The following is a 16776-nucleotide window of genomic DNA, read 5'->3' as shown; positions in this document are numbered from 1 at the left end:
ATCATTAACCGCATTTGTATTGGGCAAGATTTCTGATTTATTTTTAAATTAAATGCGACGAAAAATACCTTGTGTGTAATTTTACTTATTTTTCTAGTTTCATACTAGCGCAGAACCATGACAAGTCATAAGATATTATGATTGCAAGATTTATGAAGCTGAAAGGAGGTATTTTAAAAAAATTACTAGATACTTTATATTCATACTAATCGAACAAAAAAATTTGCACCGCTTATGAAAAGGATATTCATTCAAAAAATATGCGTGTACGATTGAAATAGCTATGTGAATGGTTCGTTAAAGTATGTCCACTGGACCTAGCTCGGTAAAACCAAGCACTTTGTTTTAGTATCTTTACTCTATTAATTCATATAAGCATTTGTCAAAAATTTAAACAAAACAAATACACATTTCGAATAAAGAAATATTAATTGCGAATTATATTTTGGTATTTACTGTACCGATGTCTGGTATGATTCATTTACTTATTAACAGTTTCACGTTGGAAAAATAAAAGTACAATTAACTTAAATAATTTTACTAAAATTATTATATTTAATGAAGTAGTGTTTTTACAGTTTACATGAAAGAAGCAATCGGTAAGCGACATAACTAAGCTCTAAATAAATCACGAAACTGTCAGATCTTTTAAAGTAACTCGACAAAAGACCCCGTGAGTTAGTTTTTCTTAAAAGCGAATCTGAGCCCTGGACTGAAAAGAAACCGTGATTATATTTTGTATTACCTTTTCTTTTCATAATATTATTTCTGGTTTGTATTCTGTATTCACCTTTCTTACCTATTCCAGCTTAATCGAAACTGTTCTTCAGGAAATCCATACGCTATGCAGCCGTAGTCTTGCCACCATTAAAATTAATTGTAGTGAATCAAGGCATTCCAATATAAAATCTCACTTACGTTCTACGCACTTTTAAGGGCGCTGATCAAATAAGTGATGAGCAGCAAATCGTAGCATTTTGAACATATTATTATATAAATAAATTAAATTCTTAAGGATTTCTGTGAATTTATTAAACCTTACACGAGACACACAAGACTAAACTAATATATAAAAAATACATTTAACCTGGAAGTAGAATGTAGAAATGAAAACGTGCCGCGGTATCTTGAAGGGGTTGGTTGGTTGCAAAGGGGGTAGGCGGGTAGGTTTCTACGGAGGGGAGGCGAGGGAAGGAAAAGGATGTTGTCATGGCAACAGGACCTCACCTGCCTTCGAGGAAAGTCCTCCTTTGAGGGCCTGGGGAGGGGCAGAAACTTTTATGGCGATTGATGTTCGGGCATTATTTTTGATGTCTGAATGAATAGACTGAGATTCGAGTAGGGGTGCCTGCAGTGACGGTGCGTGAAAAATTACAACAGGTAGCTAAGGTTGCATTTAATCATGAAATGAAAGGGATTACAGAATCATTCAACTGCCACATTGCGTGAGGTTAGGTAAAGTTCTGTTGATATAAAATGTATAATTATTGTCTTAGTTCTCAGCTTATTAATATCTCCACTCCAATTAGCTGCTGCACAGCGTAACATTTTAATAAATTTAAGCTGTACCATTGGTAGCTTTCTTAATACTAGCGATGAGAATATTTGAATTTTCATCGGCGTATGTGAATTCAGAACTCTTATGAAGATTATTTCGTTTTGAGGGAGATTAATTTGGTAAATTTATATTTCTCTATTTTTCTTTTCGACGCTACTGATTCGTGTTAGCAATAAAACCATTCCAAAAAGTGCGTGCAAGATGACTGAGTAACCGGCCTTTGAGTTTCAAAGAGGGACGCACCGCGCCCGGAGCGCAGAGGGATGAGGGGGGCACATTTCACGTGACATCAAACAAACAAGATATTGCACGTTGTCGCGAGTGATCTTCCTACAGTTTCCGACTGCGGAAGCCGCCCGTAACAGTCGTTTCAGCGAAGATTTTCCGACGCGTTTTCCTGCCAGTACCTACATACTGCAAACTTTTATTTTCCCTTTGAGCCTGCTGTGATTAAGGCAAATTTAATTAATTTTTTTTGGGAAATTGTTTCTCCGGATGATGTAAAATGATCCCCTTATATTAATTTTTTTTTTTATTACACCATTTATATTATTTCTGGTGATAATTAATGATTATCAAGACATTAAAATGTCTTCTACAGGAAAGTTTCAGCAATTTTCAATACTTTACTATACAACACTCGTCTTCATAATTTAATACATTTGTGTATATATTATAATGGTTTAAAAGATGTTTAAAATTATTTTTACACTAAACTAGATTTGGTTCATATTATACAACTACATAAATCGAATCACACTGAACTAATTCAATCTGCAGTGGGATAAAATTAAAGTAGTCAAACTCATTTATTATAATACTCGTATATCACTAAATTTAACACATATACTAGAGATGTACCATAGTCGTATCGCATTATTTGCAAGTGAAATTTAAATAATACAATTTAAAATACTAAATTCGGCTATGTTATTGTTTGTTCGACATGTTTCTCCGGTTCAATAAACTCTACAGGTTTTTGCTTCAAAATTGAAAGACTTTTTTCGGAAAATTTATAATATTTTAAACTTAACTTACTTATATTAGTACGCAATAGCGCTTCTAAGACTTTCCAGTGATTTTTCACGGGTCTAGGTTAGTTTTTAATAATAATCATTCCGCAATTGTTGAATAAGACAAAATAGCGAAGCGAAATATTTTATTTTCCTGAACAATACAAAAAACTGCACTTAAAGAATACGAATTGGTCACCTTTGTAAATTTCACTCCGCCCGAAAGCCAGAAACCGTACAAGTCTCGGTTACAGCGGCTCAAACAGGACATCAAAACTGCATCAATGAACAATTTGTCCCCGATTTACCACCCCATCCCTCCCGGGGGTGAGGGTGACAGTCCTGGCAGCCCCATCCGCTGCGGAAGAGCCAATGGACCATTAAGTTGGCAGTGCCAACATGTCAACTTTTGTTCTACGGTTTCACTACCAGTATACTATTATTGCTGGGGTGGCTTGTTGACAAGAGTAAATAAGTGGTAAGTTTTGCGAGGGAGAAACTATTTTAGTTATTAACTTATTTTCCTACTATTTTATATGCTTTACACATTCAGAACAACACAACAATAAGTTTATTAATTAACTTTCAATTTCACTCTAAATGAGCAAAATAACACCATAAAACAAAATACTACACCACAATATAAAATACTTTACCATAATATAAAATACTATTCCATAATGTAAAATACTGTACCATAATATAAAATACTATAACATAATATAAAATACTATAACATAATATACAATACTTTACCATAATATAAAATACTATACCATAATAAGGAATAATACAATAAATAAATTGAAGAGAAAAAGATAAATATACGAGTCATATAGCTATACAAGGGCACTTTGCTTAATTAAATTTGTTGTTCAGCTTTCCGATATAAATTCGACTAGGACATTTTTTTTTATTTAGAAAAAAAGTAAATATTCACAAGAGATAAAAATATATTAAATTTCATATCAGACATCACTTTTTTTTGTTTACCCAATTTGTAGAGAAATATTCTCGGGTCAAACTGGGGAGCTAGTCTATGTGCTATAGATAATTATAGATAAGATTAAAGATAATAATATGTACAGTTAAAAAAATGGAAAAAAATATATATTTTCAAAAATACTGTAAAATACTACAAAATATTGTACAATAAGAAAATTACAAATAATTATAGAAACAGAATATCAACAAAAATCAACGAAAAATCAACAAAAATATAAGCAACAATATAAGCAACAGAATGTATCTGAAAATCATCGATAAAAGTAAGTCAATCTTCTCTGTAAAAATACAACGAAAGTTTTTTTTTAAATTAAAAATAATTTTTCTCACTTTTTATTGTATCCGGTAAATCGTTAAATAACTTCGGGCCTATATATTCATGATGGTGTTGTGCAGCTGTCGTATTGCATCTAGGTACATACATGTTCCCAGATGTTCTAGGTCTTATACTTCGCGTTGAGGACCTTTCAGAATCTTTAAAAACTTTTAAAATAGCATTTCTTTGAAATAGTTTTGAAATCGGTAGGACCTTAAATTTTTCAAAAAGTTCGTTGGTTGGAAAAATTCTTGGTTTTTTAATAATAACTTTGATTATCATTTTTTGTGTTGTTACTATTGAATACATATTATTCTTATAGATACCTCCCCATGGGATTATTCCGTACTGCAACACTGACTGTACAAGAGCAAAGTAAACCATTTTAATATTTGAAAGATTTAGGATATTTCTTAATTGTAAAAAAATGTAAGTAAGTTTTCCAATTCTTTTTACACAGTGTTCGATATGTTTCTTAAATTTCATGTTACTTTCTATAGTGATCCCTAGATATTTGACATCTGGGGTTTTCTTCTTGTTTATATTTAGTCATGCAAAACAATATCCTTTTACCAAATTCTGTATATGGCGGACGGGAGTATACAATTGGGATTCCGTGTTAGAGTTGTCGCAATAATATGGTAAATATTGCCTCGATGTTGGTTTGCGAGGTAAATGGAAAGATATCAAGTATAATAGTTCAGGGCTGTCAATTATTTAATAAATGATTTTAGATAATCAAGTTAAATCGTTAAGTCAACGTTCAGATAATTTTAATAATATTTTTTTAAAGTAGATATTTATAATTTACATATTTCGATATAATAATATTCATTCTGAAGTTAATAAATCTGAAGAATTTATTTTGAATTCTTTCTGTCGTGAGTGAATGAATAGTTTAACTTGGTTACTTGGTTACTTCGTAACTGATGACAATTACAATTTTTTATGGTTTGTATAATCTTAAATTGTCGGCATATTCTTAATACAACACATTTTAAGTTACCCTATAGTATACACTATTTTAAAGAAAAATATAGTCTTATCTTATAAGGTGTGAGGATTATTGATTGTTTGTATGAAGTGGTCGATTATACAATTGCAAATTTTTAGCAGATAAACTCATCAAAATGAAACACTTAAAATACACTAATATACAAATTACACGTGCAATAACACACCTAAGAGGAGACCTTAATTGAAAAAAACAATAAAAATTACAGAAATAATACACAACTTGACCATTTGATTCCTGATCGTACGGGCCATCTGCCTAGTTAGGAACTAATATCGACCTGACAATACATAATAGCACTTGCACAATTTTTGAATTATTATACATTAATTCTAGGTAATTCCTGTATGTTTTCTGTCCTGTATGTTACGTGTATCAACGTAATATGATAAATACAAAAAATAAATTTTATGAATTTTTCATTAAAAGATAATTTTTTTAAACAAAACTTCAATCGGTTTCGTTTCAAATATTATTCCTTTAAGGCAGGCGTAAACTAAACACATTTTGTATTATATAATTCAATGGTAAATAATAATATATAATTCAAACATGGTGCAACAATTCAGACGGAGGGAGTAAAAGAAAATATAATTTATTTTATTTATTTATTTCTATTCTTGAATACACATTTTACAAATGATTACAGTGGTTTATATTGTAGTACAGAAGAAAAAGTATATAAAAAGGTACGAAAAATAAAGAAAATAGGTTGATATAGGTGTGGGTGATATTGTATGTTACGTGAACACCTCATTAGGAGAACCTGTGCTAAAATGTTAACGTGTTTGTGATTAAGTGTGACAGGTATTTATTATGTAAACTTACTTATTATTATGTTATTACATTCATAAATGTAAACTTGGACATCATGCCTGATTTATATACTAAAATAGATAAAATTAAAAAATATATTTAAAAGTTGTCGATAATACCCCGTGACTCTCCACAGTTAGTCAAAAATTCTCACGAAGTATTAGAGAGTTTTGAGTGAAATAATATTTTTCTATTCATATTTTACCTGATACAAAAGTACCCCAGTATCTCATTTTATATCTGCCAGATATATGGAGAAATAAAGTAAGCCAACGAGGAACAAAGTGTGTCATAAGACTCCCGGGTAGCAGAATCTCGAGGAGATTTGCACGCGTCATGACGAAGGATTTGTTCGGAGTGCACAAGATTCGTACTTAAATCCTACTACCGAGGGATGGAGAAAGTTGCCAGCGGAAATGAAATATAGGTGTAAGGAGATGTGAAAACACTGGCAGTAAATCATAAGTCAGGGAGATGGGGCAGGAAGAAAAATAAGTAGGTAGGAGGTGGAAGATGGCAGAAGATACTGGAAGGTTTTAGGGGGTGAAATGGAGGAATACAAACGCTCTGAGCTGCGAATACAATGCGAAAAACGGTTGTGAAATTAATATATTTTTTAATATAATTTAAGTTTGAACATGTAGAAAATAATGTACTAAATCCGAAACGATAAAAAATAGCGTGATGGTACAGTTTTATTGTAAATATATATTTTTTATATAACTTAACGAGTAAAACCTCAAATTTTAATTTCAATTATTGAAGATAATTTGAACCACACATATCAGAAAAAGATACTGTTGCATTTAGGTTCTGGGTTTATGTCCTAAATGCGACCATATTAATTTCTGATTTTTCTTTTTCAAATTTTCGTTTAAAAGTCGCTAACATCATCTTCAATAATTAAAGTATATAATATATATTACGACGGCCTCCGTGTTCAAGGGGTAAGTCTCTCGGCTAACAAGTCGAATGTCACAGGTTCAAATCCCGGCGCGGGCAAGTAAATTTTATTCGATTAATTTTTGTTATTTCACAATTTATTCATTAAAAATAATAAATACTGTACTTGCTGCACGTTCCAAAGTAGAAGGTACTCTCAGTATCGCCCCGGTGTAAGACCACTATTCAGAATTGAAACGTTGTGGTGTTTGGTGAGTAGATCTGAATAGTCAGGTACTCCCCCACCTTTCTCTTCCCCATCTCCTTCCCCTCCCCTCACAACATTCCCCAAATGGGGATGCCATTGTTTCACTGGCTCCAGACGGTTGGAAGCAGTTGTTATTCTTGTGCAGTATTAACACAAAAAAAAAGAAATAAATTTTCGAAGCAAATCTCTCCTTCCAATCCCACATATCTGACATTGTCTCCCGTGCCAACGAAATGCTTGGATTTGTTCTGCTTAATGCGAGATCATTGACTAATGGTATAAATGAAGCCCTTGTTCGGAGTATACTGGAATAAAGCTATAGTATTTAGGACCCTGCAAAACAAAACCATATTCTAGACATAGAAAAGGTACAAAAAGGTTTAAGCGTTAGGTACCTGTATATGAGAAAATACATGTAGGTACTATACATTCCTGAATCCATCCTTGTTCTTAACAGGAATGCTCGTTTTCAACACCTTGGAAACACGCTGAAAAGTATTTGTGGGAAATTTTTTTTAACCAATCCCTGGAACTATACTTAATCCACATAAATTGAAAGTGGTTAACTTATCTGTGCCTAAAAGTATTCTCGTAGGAGATTCCTTACACTGTGTTATGCTTCTGGCTATCAGAACGCTCCCATCAACAGAGCGACTGTATTGACCATCGACATTTTTAACATTACTTAAAGAAAGTTATTGATGTACGTCCCAAAATAGTAAAGCTTCACCCATAACCTTTTATACTTACATTTACCTCAAAATTGTAATCTTTCGCATATTAAATTGGTGCAAAACCGATTTAAGGAAACATGCATTGATAAATAAATATAATTTGCAATGGGTAGAGTTCACTGAGAAAGATACGCACATTTTTGTTTTAAATATATTGTTTCGTTAAACGCCTGCTTACAAGGACCCGACAAATATACATGTGTTATTTTTTTTAAATATTTTAATTAGTTACCGAAAGCTAGGTTACTTGTACCCACTAGCATATGAAAATCATAATTTTAACTAGAATATAGCAGGTACAAAAACAAGAAGCCTTTATTTTTAAATTTTCGTATGTCATGCATCCCTTATCGTCTTATTAATTCAAACTTCAGGAACATTCATTTCGCGTCTCAAACTTATCACGTTTAAATATTCAAAGCTTCCGTGACACAGGGTATAAAATTTTCATACGAAACTCATACAGACGTGTCGATAGAGAAAGTTTACTATTCAAAGGAGGCCTGTTATTGAATGTTAGTTTTTACATATTTAAAACATAAATAATTTAACAAATAATTATAAGCAATAATTAGTCGCCAGAAATATTAATACAAATTGAAAATATCTCCCGAGTAAAAATAGAGATTCTGATTCAGAAGGCACGTGTTCAATTCCCGTTGGTGGCATTTATTTTTACTGGGGAGATATTTTTAATTTGTATTGATATTTCAGGTGACTAATTATTGCTTATAATTACTTGTTATCCTTTATGCTATGCATAAAACCTTGTCTTATAAACATTAGTTTATCATTTTAAAATAATAAATAATTTAATTGAATAAAACAATAACTTTGTTTATAACCACAAAATTTGTTTGGTTTATAAGACCGGGCGGTTTTGCTTAACATATCATTAGGGCACAAATTACACTGTTTAATTTAATAGTTTGAGAGAATATTAGGGGCTCTACTTTTTGTAAATATAATATGTACAAATATATGGATAATCTGTATATATAACCTTCATAAAAAAATTCCAAATAATCGAAAAACTCTATCAAAATCCGTTTTGTTGTTTAGAAGAACTAAGCGCACAAACAGATGGACGAAGATAGCGACTTTGTTAATGCTATTTAGATAGCTTATTGTTTTATTTTATGTATATGTCAAACCACAGCGTGAGGGCTTTCTAACAAACTATAATAAAAATACGTATTTATATCAACATCGCACGTATTTTGAAAAATTACCTCAAATTAAGCTAAGATTTTACTATTCAGCTAAAATTTTGTAGTAAGAAACGATATTATTTACTAAAATAATATGAAATAAAAAACGATACGAAAAAAATTGTATTCGTTTTTCATTTAATTTTGTAATAATGAACGAAAATAGTTTAATGTAGAACATTACCTACATTGAAAATAAGACAAGGATACTAAAATTATATGAATCAGAATTATAATTATTAAAAAAAGATTGCATCGGCCGGGAATCGAACCCGGGCCGCCCGCGTGGCAGGCGAGCATTCTACCACTGAACCACCGATGCTTATACAGAGATCGACTTATGACTTTGTCATACTGTTTTTATGTACTTTCCTTGTTTTTTTTTTTAATTATAAGGTTTTAATTTTTCGGAAAATGATAATAATGGATAATTTCGAATACGTTTTAAAAAAGATAACCACGTACTAACTCTTTTTGTTTTTTTTATTGATTCAAATAAAGTTGACACTAACACAGCTTATCCCGAGGTCGTGGGTTCAAATTCCAGAGTGCTCAATTTTTTTTTATTTAATTATCTAATTTATATTTTTTCACATTTAATTCATTCAAAATAACCTTTAGTATATTTGCGGAATGCTTCAGAGTAGTGGTTACCTTCAGTGTATCCCTGATGAAAACTTCATTTCAGAATCGAGACATAGTTTAAAACACTTTAGTCGTGTTTAGTGGTCAGATCTGAATAGCAAGTCTTCTTAATCTTCCTCTCCCACGTTTCCTTCCCCTCCCCGCTACTTTAAGTTTCACAACATTACCAAATCGGGGATGTCATAGTCGCACACGTGGAAAAACGATTATTGCTTATTTAGTAATAAAACTATTGAAATTATAAAAAGACTGATTAATTAATGAATTAATAGGTTTCCTAATAAACTTTAAGTAAAAAGAGGCAAATGCAGATACTTCAACAAGTTTTCCGATATATTAGGAATTTACTAAAAATTTAACACGAAACGGCCTGCAATCCTATTTATAACAGAATTAGCAATAATTTGAAGAGATTCTGAATAACTCTTTTTCTGAGTACTCTGGCTCCAGAAGGTTGGGAGCAGTTGGGACTCTTGTATCATGTATAAAAAGAGTACATATACATCCAAGAACGTGGAACAGTAAAGTTATTATAAACTTTGATTAAAAAACCGCGCCCGTAAGTGGAAGCAATAAAGTTTGGAAAACTTTGCAAATGACTACACGCTGTTACTTCCAAGTTAAAAGTTAAGCGAGAAAGCTTCTTGTCTACTTAACTAAGCACAAGTTTTCCTGCACAAAGGCGCCCAGAATGCCTAATGTGAATGGAGCAGAACTGACGTCTGTCAGATGATTCTTTGCACCGAGATATATATATATATATATTATAATACCGTATCTAGTTGATTGTGTTAAAAGTAACACAAATCTGGATAATATTATAAGCAGAACTCACACAAGAAGTAAATACTAATGCTTATCTGTATTGAGTTCCTTTTACACACGTTATATTCACATACATAATGACGTTTACCTTCCTGACAGATACGTAAAACTAATATTTGTAATAACAAAGAAGGACTAAACAGAGTTTCGACAAGAAACTATATAAGACATTGATGGAATGAACACTAACATTAAAAATTACCTGCAATAGTAAATGATATTAAACTTGTGTTTAGTTGGAATTGCTGGATATTTTGCGGGATTTGTAAAAAAGGGGTACAGGGGTAAAGTTCGATAACATTTTTCTAAATTCAAAAGTTTATTTTAAAATTTAAGGCTCTGGAAGTTTTCATCGATTGCTCTGAAATTTATAAACAATGTTGCATTCGAATACGCGTGTTTTTTACAATTTGAGGACGGGGTTTAATTCGTAGAAAAATATTTATTTTTGTACCTAAACAATTCAATGTTTTACCTAAAAACTTCATTAAAACTACGAAAAAATACATTCATATTGTTTACATGCAGAATCACCCCCCGAAGTTAGCGCAATTTACACACGGACACCTGTGCTATCGGACTATTTCCTATTTTGCACGAAAAAATTATTTGCATAAAAAAAAGTCTTACTTTTCACGTGAGTACCGCACAATAGTCCCAACTGCTCCCAGCCGTCTGGTGTCTCTGAGACTATGGGAGTATGTATGTTGGGAGGCTGGAGGTAGTAGGGAGGGGTAGCAGATAGGAAGAGGTATGTGGGAAGTACCTGGTTATTTAGATCTGGTCACCAAACACGGCTAAAGTCATTTCGATTCTGAATAATGGTCTTTCACTAGGGATTTACTGAGAGTATCTTCCACTCTGGAGCGTGCCGTAAATATGCTATATATAAAATAATAAAATAAGACAAACTAATAAAATAAAAATGTTTATACACCGACATTTGAACTCACGACTTCCCAATTCATAGCCAAGGATAGTAAATACTCAATCATGGAGGCCTTCATTCTATTTCATAATTTGCCTGAAAACTTATCTACATAATAGTAAAAACAAACTAATCACGTACATTATCAACTTCTTCTCAACTCTCTATCCTATATTTTTAAAAATATATACAAAATTTAATACACATTTCCCTCTAATTACATTTATAGTACCTTAAGTGCTTATGCTGTACTCTTGTTATTATACATAATTATTGAACTCTTTTGAACAACAGAAAATTTCTATGATAACTTTTATTGTACTGGCTTATATCATCCATACTCAGTTTATTATGTTTTGTACTATTTACTTATTATTGTACTCCTGAACAAATTACCTGTAACATGATAAGGCCTTCAAGGAGTGAATAAATAAAAATTATTATAAAAAAAATATATTTAAAGTAAGAGAACCTAAAAACTTGTCAAAACGAGTAAAGGGAATAAAAAAGTTTGCATCACTAATCGAATGAATTAATCTTAAAAGCTAAATGTATTTCTATGTTTCATCTGCTGGCTGAGAACACCTGTTCAGAGGTTGTTCCGAGGCGGGCAGGTCGAGTATTGTCTTTCTCCTTGGGCCCCCTCCCCCTTCGCTAATAACACCTAGAAATTTCCACGGCATTTCGCCCAATTTATCACGGTGATTTATTGTCTCACTCGGTTTTTTTACGGGCCATTGTGGTGTTTCCTTTTCAGGCATTTCGACCGCTGGAGGCAAAAGAGAAAATGGGAAAGTTGTTTTTCGTGCGCGGTTGCGGAAAGCGCGCGTTCTGCCGAGGAAAGCCATAAACTGCTTCCGTATCTCTAAAATCGCCGAGTAATCTCTTAGATTGACTATTTCTGCGGGGAAGTGAAGAATTTATTTTCACGCTAATGTTTGTTTAAATACCAAGGAAAAATATTGAAAAAGCCCATTATAAAAAACGTTATTTAAAGTGTATTTTAATGATAATTAAGTAACTTGAAGAATATTAGTTATGTTTCAATTGCATTTGATTTACTCAATAAGGGTGGGTTACTGAAACATGGAGCAAATTATTTAAGGATGTCATACAGGAGACTTGAAAGCCCAACTACAGCACAGGCCTTTGCGCGAGACGGATTTTGAAGTGATCAAGTCAGTGCCATCGAGCAATGACAGATTGTTGTAGATACTCATATTTACCGCTGATTTGTGAGTTGTTTTACCGCAAGCATAAAAATAGTCGGTTCACAGAGTGAATAGGCTATTTTAAATAGCAATTTTTACAGTGCATTTGAAAAGATTACGTGATTTTTATCATGTTCTGCATTACACTATTGAAGATCACCTTAATTCTTATAACATTATTAAATCTAGAATACATGAATCAACAAAGAATTGAAAATAAAGTCGCTCTTGTAGGAACTGGGAGTCATTAGCCAGTTATCTAGCAAGCCTAACTATACTGTTGCTCATTCATACAATGGCTCAGCTGACTATCAAAATAGATATAGCAAGACTCCAAACAGCTAGATAATGTAGGTGTAGGTACCAGGAAGATATAAAGCGGCAGAGAGCAAAGCATTGAACAGAAGATTCAATGCCAATGTCACCATATAAATACCGAATCTCCACTACAATGGGCTAACAATAGACGAGGGAATATGCTTTTCAGGAGAGCGCATGCGCAGGGGAGCACAGACGCCATTTCGGGGTCAAGTATGTGACACGGTTCATTGTTCGTCCTTAAATAGTATTTTCCATTCAGATTTCTGCCATTTTGACTCAAATTTAAAATTAAATGATGACAGACTCGGCCTTTCGTCAGACTGGTATATCCAATAACTAAATATTTTACACGAGTTACGTATTAATGAGAATGAAGCAAGAGGTGTATTCTCAGACTAAATTCCTACATTGTCTACTCTGCGAAGACATTCATTTTTAAAATAAACTTTACAGGGTTACGAGGATGAGGTTTGAGGATCTCCTACTACCATCACACTAAGCGGAAATTTTACTAGTGTCATGATGGAGAACTTATGCCAAATGAATTCAATTCAATTCATCATTTTTACACACTATAAGATTGTTCATTGTATTGCACAATTCTATTTTAATAAACACATCTGCACAAATGTATTTTAACTGAACTCACGACGTCTGGGTGGGAACCATACAACCATTAGTTAGTTAGTTTAAATCATACTTAAAAATCGCAAAAATAGAAAATAAATTCGATACTATCACACAAGAATCTGGAGTCAAAAATAAATTTGACCTCCAATTACACAGAGAAAAATGAATACGGATTTTTTTATCCATCTGTTAAAATGTGACAGCACGACGATTTCCAAATAAAATATTAGTCATTCAGGATATATCTGTTCATGCGGGAGGCTTTGTCCGAATAAATATAATAGACGGGATGAGAATATATTTTTATTTTGAAGAACACGTGTTCTGTTTTACTGATATTTTGTTGTGAAATTATTCGTTATAAGCCTCCAGTTCTGTTTTTAACAAGAAAACGATTAATTTGACCAGTTTTAAATTAACAATATTTCATGTATCTTCAGCCAAATAACTAAAAAATATTTTATTCTGAATAGTCACTGGAGTCACTCACTGGAGGGGAGGGGAGGAGTTACTCACATGTTTACAAAATCTTTAGCTTCGTAAAGAAAGAAGCACTAATTATAACATGTGCATAATACAATAACACGTTTGAAACAGTAACTTTATTTATTTTCACCATTTTACATGTATTTAATTACTCCCTATTAAAAGAAGAAAAGATTTTCTATAATACATACACTCTCGAAGAATTATTAATACATTGCTAAGAAAACTGCTTGTTCACTCGAGCCACAATAGGTACATCAATTTTCCCAAATTTGTCAGCACTAGTTGCTGAAAAAGTTCCTACCCAATTCATCTCCTTCAATAAGGATATTTTGATTGTGGTGTCATTTCTCCTAATATCGATTTCCTCAAATTCGATTCAACACAGTCCGATGAATGAAACCGAAGCGACCCGAAAACCTGAATACTTTGCGGGGTATTGTGAACGCCTGAATTGTAAGTGTGGCTGACTTGACTCAGTCAAGGATACAATAGAAGTCTAGGCTTTTCAACTGGAGCAGTCTGGAGTACAATTCCATCGCTCCAGCCGGTCGATTTGTGTACTTTACGCTGTACATTCCGTACATTAAGTACTACAGACTAGTCATAATACACTGCTTTGAAAGTGACGTCATTTTGAAGCTTTGATGGTTATTTTAACAGAGGTTTTATATCATTCCACCTATAAACAGGCGGTTATAATTTTATGCAAATGTATTTGTTTGAATAAATAAAAAAAATGTTTTTTCGCCTCCCAAAAACAAAAGGAGACTATCACGTTGAATTAAAAATGTTTAAAACTATTGTATTTCCTCCAAAAATATAATTAATTTAAAGCATTTTTCAATACTTTAAATCCCTAAAAATATTTTTTATATATTAAATAATTTATTCTGTTTGTAGAGTATAATTATTGATGTCAACTAAAATAATTCGTAAAATTAGTTATCCCCGTTTTCGATTTTTTTTAAATGTTTTTCTTCTATAGAAGCAGGCGCTTGTGTTTAAAAGAGTGGTGAGCATCAAGATGAAGAATATTATGCACGGGTTATTTCGGAATATTTGAACAATTCATTAAATTTCAACGATCATTTTCGGGTTCTGTGAAAGACCTATTCAAGTTCTGGCATTATATCATTATAGACCAGTCACTTGACAAAACTCAATTAATAACAGAAATTGAAAATTAACTTTTAAATTTAAAGAATTGTTCAAATGCTCTGAAACTACCCGTCCTTGTGTTTGTAATTAATTATGATTTAAGAAAAAATGATTATTAAAAAATATATGAAAATAAACAAATTTATTTTGATTCGGAAGATAGTTTCATCAGTTCCATGATAACTCAACACAGTGACAATTCAACCCACTTTTAAAAAGTGATATAAAGTCATTAGAAACGATGAAAAAAAATTTTTTTTAACCTTACCTTACCTAACCTACTTAACCCAGAATAAAGTTTTTGTTTCATCACTTTCCATGACTTTATATAACTTTTTAAAGAGGTGATGAATTATCATTGTGATGATTTATCCGGTCACCAGTTTCATCATTTTGGTATTTTTAGACTGAATTTCTCTTTAATCGCTTTTAGTGTTTATTGATTTTGATTGTTCTAATATTTTCGGGTAGTTGAAGTGTTTTTTACATGGATATATGTAATTATTTTGTACAAAAGTGGTGTTATATTTTTATGTTGCATTATAGTATGTTTCATTGTTAAAAGAAGATCATAATTATGTAGAGTACAATCGTGAAAGTCAGAAGCAAAAAATATCAAAATGATTTTAAATAGTAGTAAATTAATGATTTATTATTATTGAATAAATTTCCATGATTGCACTTTTATGTTATTTGCTTGCTTTTACAGAACAAAGATATAAATTGTAGATGATAGAATTAAGATATTTTTACAGGACTTATTTACATACACAACGCATTATTAATTTATTTTCATTCGGATGAATATAATACTATAAATATTTATTTTGTGCAGTAATTATTAATAATCTAATAAAATAACTAATTTTCCTGAAAAGATTTATTAAAAATGGTAAACAAACACCGCCTCACGATCCCTTTCGCATTAAAACAAAAACACGAATAAAAAACAACCTCCAATTTCCATTTGGTGAACAAAATCTCTTTACATTCTGAATTATTCATGGCGACAATGAAATTATCGTCTGTAGCAGTGTACTGGATACATTGGGGGATGCTTCAGAGGCAAAACACCCCTGGCAGGGTCGGTTCAGACGTACAGCCTCCACCCCCTCCCATCGACAAGTGTCTACTGAGATTTAAGCTTCCAAATACAAGGTTTCAAGAGTACGGAGTGGTAGCTTATTGTCAAGAGGTAGGCGTTCTAACGCATTCGGATTGTGTTGAAAAACGAGGAGGCGAAACGCATTACGATTCACCAGCACGGGGAAATATATTGAATCTTTTGTAGGTACGGCGAAATAGTTTTACCGGAAAAAGGTTACAAAATAATAATGAACCAGGTTTTATTTATGATTTTAAAGCATTTTTTGAAAGATATTAGAAATACATATGTAGTAAAAAAATAAAATTATTTTGTAAATATGTTACTTTATTTCAATGTTAGAAGATTATTGTAATGTTCCGTTGAACCGCTAATCAGCGGGTTTCAACATTAAAGTATAAACCGCTAGTCAACGAGTTTTATAATCATTTATGGTTTCAAATTTAGGGTTGGTACATATGTATATTTTTTTATTATATTGGTATTTTAATCACAGTAGTAAGCTATTTATAGAAAAAATTTCATTATAAATATAGAAGCAGAAAACATTTAAATACAGGCTAAAATCCGGGAATAAAACGGTAAGTGCAAAAAAATCTTAAAGTTACATTTCATTTTTTTATTAAATTTTGTAAATTTCTGGGAC

At 31.9% G+C, this 16776-nt stretch overlaps 1 long non-coding RNA gene and 1 other non-coding gene across 2 annotated transcripts in view; both read right to left on the bottom strand.

The window, feature by feature from the left end:
- LOC149424058 (uncharacterized) overlaps positions 1–16776 on the bottom strand; it is a 651496-nt gene that overhangs the window by 95751 nt on the left and 538969 nt on the right. The window lies entirely within an intron of this gene.
- On the bottom strand, positions 9070–9140 carry TRNAG-GCC (transfer RNA glycine (anticodon GCC)). Its single transcript has one exon. It is a non-coding gene; the product is annotated as a tRNA-Gly (tRNA).

The sequence above is a fragment of the Hesperophylax consimilis genome, chromosome 4, assembly GCF_061612785.1.
Source record: "Hesperophylax consimilis isolate HC1 chromosome 4, BYU_Hcon_1.0, whole genome shotgun sequence".
Lineage (NCBI taxonomy): Eukaryota > Metazoa > Arthropoda > Insecta > Trichoptera > Limnephilidae > Hesperophylax > Hesperophylax consimilis.
This window is presented reverse-complemented; position numbering and strand designations above follow the sequence as displayed.